The following is a 6,040-nucleotide window of genomic DNA, read 5'->3' on the forward strand; positions in this document are numbered from 1 at the left end:
TGCAAATGAAGCAGTCTAGCATGCCAGCAGTAAAGAAGTCACTCTGAGCTTTGCAAACTGCCAAGAGAGATACTGCGCTCACCAGATTTGTTTTGTTTTACTTTGAGCACCAAGTGTGTGCACTGAATACTTGCTGTATTGTACTTTTCTTCACATTTGTATTTCTGGATGACAGGGTGGTGGTGGGGGGGGGGGGTGACTGCGCTCACCAGGTTTGTTTTGTTTTACTTTGAGCACCAAGTGTGTGCATTGAATACTTGCTGTGCGCTTAAGTGTTTTATTGTATTTTGTGATGTATTTCTGGATGACAGGATGGGGGGTCACAAACTTTATTTCTTTACTGAGCACCTAGTGCATGCACTGATACTTGCATGCCGTATTGTTTTTTATTTATTTATGTAGTTCTGGATGATGGGGGGGGGGGGAGCGCAAACATTATTTGCTTTAAAACATTGTTTTATTACTTTTAGCACGGAGTGTGTGCACTGTCGTATTTATTTTTGTATTTCTGATAGTACATTTACTTTACACCATGTTCTTTCAGTATTGCAGATGTTGGAATAAACGTTCAGTTGTGTTTATACAAAAGAATATGTAGTTTCACGGATTCTACTTATTTTAAATTAACTTAAATTCAATAAAACAAAATAACAAATGACTTGTTTGAAAACAAAATGTGTGAAAACACACGAAAAACAGTAGCTTTACATGTTTAATGTAATCAAATTTAACAGAAATTCAATAAACACGTAAAAACAAAATAAATATTTAAAAACAAAATGTGTAAAAACACACGAAAACAGTAGCTTTACAGATTTAATGTATTTCAATTTTACAGAAATTCAACAAAAACATAATATACACAAATTAAACGTAAAAAAAATATATATATGCAAATCTACCTACAAAAAGTTGTTTTACAGACTTTGCTTTTTTTATATTTGCAGAAATCATTTGCATTGATAGGTTTGCCTGTATTTTGCCCAAACCATGTTGTCTGTTAATAATGATTACAACTATTTATTTTTTTGTAATAACATGTCCGTTATTACATTTTACAAAACGGAAGGTAAAATGAAATAACAGAAAGTTTGTGCAACTCTGTTGCCAGCACTTTTTCTGTAAATTAACAGATAATTTTTTTTACAGTGTAACTGATTTCAATTCTTCTCATTCATCCAGTTGTGTTCAATATGAAGATAATAAAAAACTGGAAATACAACTCACTGTTGCGACGTTTCGCCAATTATCAATTGGGCAAATGACGAACCCGTGGAAGGGGAGGCCCTTATAGTGTCTGAGATTGTGCAGATTCTGTGTGAATTGGCAAATTTTCGCAACAGTGAGTTGTATTTCCAGTTTTTTTATTAAATATAACAACTGAATAAGGCAGCTGAAACTGGTATCATTTTGTTCCTCAGTGAAAATAATTTTTAATTCTCATTGTATGCATCCAGTCACATTTAAATTTTAAAAAAGCTTTGAAAACTATAAATTTATGTACTTTAAAAACCATTGACTCATGATATTTCATAGTTGGTGCTAACTCATTATGTTATAATAACATTGTTTAATGTAATTTTCATTGTTCTGTTTTCTAGACACACAATTGTTTGGCTTTTTAGTTCTTCTGAAACTTCTTCCGTCATACAACACTCGTGGCAAAGGACGACTCTCCCAAGTTGACGCAGAGCGCCATGTGGTCCAGTTTCATGAGGTATGCATTCCTGTACACATATACTTACTTAAATGTGTATTTGGATGTAATAGACTGGGCATGTCATATTGACTTGTTGATCAATAATGTGTTTGGTTTTTTTTTTAATTTAAAAACCTTTTCAAGAATCAATTAAGGATAAAGACGATTAGAAGAAAATGATGGCATCAACAGGTTTGCCCTGTGCATTGGGAATTGTGACCGTCATGAGCATGTGAAAACAAAATATCTGTGGCTTTATAAAGCACATTTTTCCTAGTGTACTTGCAGCTCAAATAACCCTGGCATAATTAAAGGTAGTATCATAGTTTGTTAGCATACCGAAACAGAAATCTTCACAGATTTACCTATAACTTACAGGGTGTAAAGATGGTGATAGTAGAAACATACCGTTAAAATTATTCTGGCTGAAACGCTGTATTTATTGAGAAAAGAGTAAAACCAATGACCCAAATTTGTTTTGATGTTTTAAAAAGATAAAAAGTAACGGTGAAAAGACTTCGGTATACTGTGGGCGTTTTCACTGTTTTCTCAAAAAGTGGGCACATTTAGTACTGAAAATTTCACAGATGACTGTTACTGTATCTTCCTTGATATTTTTGTCTATGAATTTGGTTTTGAATCTTCTTTGATAGAAACCAAAGTATGATATTACCTTTAAGTGACAGACATTAATTTTCAATCATTTGTAATGGTAAATTGAAGTATGCATATCAGATAGATAATATATTTATGAGTTGCATTGTGAAATTTTGTTTTGTACTCATGCACAGGTAACAAGCCCTTGGCAGCTTGTGTGCAAGAGGCTGTGACGCAGCAGCCTTCCCTGCTGGTGATTGGATCAAAGAGTGACGTGCAGCAACTCTTTCTGCAAGTTGAAGATTTCACATCGCCCCTTCAATCATCAAGCATTGTCAATGCATTTGATTTACTGTTCAAGGCATATTATGTGTTCAACTTGGTGTATCCTGCCCCAGTGCACAACTGGTACCTTTACCTTCAGACACAGATCTTTGGACTAGATCTGCAAGGTATGAAAATGCCGCCTAGAATCAGAGAACTTGCTGCGGCAGTGCAGACTACTTCTGAGAATCTGGAGCAATTGTAAATAGAAATGATGCAAACTTTCATTTAACATCAAGTGAAAGTATACACTGGAGTAGGGAGTGAACCTGGGACTGCCAGCCTCATCTGGAGTAAGTTGTACTAAATGAGATAAGGTTGGCTACCTCACTGCTGGATCTTTGTTTCAATTTATCATGGGGGATGGGGAACATGTTGAGGATTGGTTGGAATTTGCTAGTAAAAATATAATTGCAAAAGAAAATGATAGTCTGGATTTTGTATGTTATTACAACTAGATGAGGCATTGAGCTGAAGTGGGCTGTACATGGGTCTGATGGAATACTTCTACTTTAATACTCATATTTCACTGGTCATGTAACGGGGGGGGGGGGGGGGGGGGTAAGTAAGTTAAAGCGTGTTAGTTACTTGAATTATTACTCAACTATGTTAACTTATTCAGTTTGTTTGAACTTGATTCTTTTCTAAATGTTTCTAAGTCTGTGGTGTCTGAATAATACTGGAATAGCCTCTCATCAGAGTACAGTTATTTGGAACTCTTCATCATTGACATTTTCCCGTGATTATTATATGGTATGTTTTGATTTATTTTATTGTGATTGTTAAAATCAAGTGTTATTTTATATCATCATTTAATAGTGTTAATTCTTGCCTTCCAATGCACGGCTGATTTGACCTGAAATAATTACATTAATTACAATAATTACAACTATAAGTGTTCTATTAATGTGTTTCTACAGTTTAGACAGTTGTTGATGTTTTTGCTTGTTGACAGAAATATGACATGCATAGAATTGCTATGATACATACTGTACATGTGTCTGAACATTCTTAGAATACAAAACCACCTTGTGATGTCTGAATCATACTGTAATAGCCTCTCAGCGTACAATTACTGTATATGGAACCCTTCATCATTGTCATTTGCCTGTGATCATTATGTATCTTTACAATATTGGCAAGTTTTGATTATTTATTGTGATTGTTAAAATCAAGTGTTATATCATAACTAAGTGTTAATTCTTGACTTCCAATGCGTGGCTGATTTGACCTGAAATAATTAAAATAATTACAACAGTAAGTGTTTTACTAATGTGTTTCTACAGTTTAGACAGTTGTTAATGTTTTTGCTTGTTGACAGAAATATGACATGCATAGAATTGCTATGTTATACTGTACATGTGTTTGAAATATTCTTAGAATACAAAAAACACCTTGTATATGAAGATTAAAGAGCCGGTTTATGCCGGTACTGAAGTGTTTCATAACTGCTGTTTGCCCTATTGAGTGTTTACTACTGGTATAAGGACAGCCTGTTTTGAGAAGGGGATTATAGGTGCTGAAAGTAGGTTTAAGTTACACAAAAAAGGTTGTTTTCCAGCCTTACAAGGAGCTGTTTTAAGCACTTATAGTGCAAATTTTTGGATGCTGGGAGAGTCCTTAGCACCGTAAGAGCAAATGTGCTTTTTGAGAAGGGGATTTTAGGTGCTGGAAGTAGGCTGAAGTTACACTATAAAGGTTGTTTTCCAGCCTTACAAGGAGCTGTTTTAAGCACTTATAGTGCAAATTTTTGGATGATGGGAGCATATTTCTTAGCACCGTAAGAGCAAAGGTGCTTACACTTTAAGTGCCCTTTTCAAGCACCCAGGCCGGTGCTAACCAACAACACTTGAACAAGTGCTAATTTAGCACAATTTGTGCAGTCCCTATGCGAGCACTAACAAGTGCTATCTCCAAATCATAAGGTGCTGAAAATAGCACTTCATTTTTTAGAGTGTACAAGCATGTCTGAACTGATGAGTCTTTAGTGGAATTCTTACTTCTTGTAAACTCAATTGGCTACATCTAGCCAAACTAGCTTTACAGGGATGTGTCCCTTTTGAATTGTTATACATTCCCGTTCAGTCCTGATATTTTAGATTGCTTGCTGGATTGGTTACACTCTAAAAACTGAAGTGCTGAATTATGCGTGCTAAGGGTTGTCGTGGTAGCTTAGTGCACAAATCAGCGCCACAGGGGTAACACTTGCCATAAGTGCAGAAGAAGACGTGTTGAAAATGAGTGCTGGTGCCGAAAGTGCACCCGAAGTGTTAAACTTTACAGCAAAGTCATTTTGATTGGTCAATTTATATCACATGATTAAAAACTTGTCAGAACGTCGTCCGCCCGCCATCATGCCGTCGATCGTCGACATCCGCCCAGTGTGAGCAGTCCAAAGACGGTCGAAAACTGACAAAAAAGGTAAGCAAAAACACAACAACACTCTAAAAAATGAAGTGCTGAATATTGGGTGCTAAGCAACTGTGTGCACCTCTGGTGACCTCTGGTGCACAAGCTAGCACCCGAAAGGTAACATTTTAGGAAATCCACACGACGTGCATAAAGTCCTTTGCTAAAAACAAGTGCTAAAATACTTTTGAAGATATAGCACTTAAAAGTGTAATAATGACGAAAAAAAAACCCTTTTTCCGCCGTGTATTTTGCGCAGGGCTCCGTGACTTTTGCATTTTGTGGTGTTAAAGCCGTTCAACTGAGATTTTACAGTCCACAAAAATCTAATCTATAAGATTAAAGTGAAAAAATAATTGAGCGGGGCGAAATGGTTTGGTTTTTGGGGATTGTTGTGGCCGGCTTCGTCGTAGGTACAAAACACTGGCATGGTGCAGGTAAAAAGCCCACAAGTTCATTTCCAATGAAACTATTTGCATAACAGATGGCCCAATTACTAGCTGTTATTACAGTATCCGGGGAAAATTGCTAAAAATATAAACCACTTTGATCACGCCTAATAAATGCCTATAAAGTTTTGATTGGCTTATTTTTTGCCCGGATCACACCAGCCTAGCCTGGAACTTTCCACAGATGCATTGAACATGCGCGCACGGTTTGTTGGCATGGAGGGCCCAGCGCTAGCGAGCTCGTCTGTGCGCGCGCGCACGGGAAACAACAACCGATCGCCATCTTTGCTGTCCACATTGTCATGTCGGTCGAGTAGTCACAGCTGAGCTAGCTACACAAACGAAGAGGTAAGGAAACAATTGTATTAATATAATTACTTTTAAGATAATTGTTCCATTTGTATTCTAAAATGTATGTTATTGTTAACGTTTGTTTAGGCAAGGTCTGTCTGGCTATATTTTGTGTGAAGCTTGGGCTAGCCGTGTCACAAGGAGTGCCCAACAGCATGCCAGCCAACGCGAAGCCTGACATTGGTCGTTGGTCGTGTTGTTGCAGGCTTGC

Source organism: Asterias rubens, chromosome 2 (genome assembly GCF_902459465.1).
Source record: "Asterias rubens chromosome 2, eAstRub1.3, whole genome shotgun sequence".
Classification (NCBI taxonomy): domain Eukaryota; kingdom Metazoa; phylum Echinodermata; class Asteroidea; order Forcipulatida; family Asteriidae; genus Asterias; species Asterias rubens.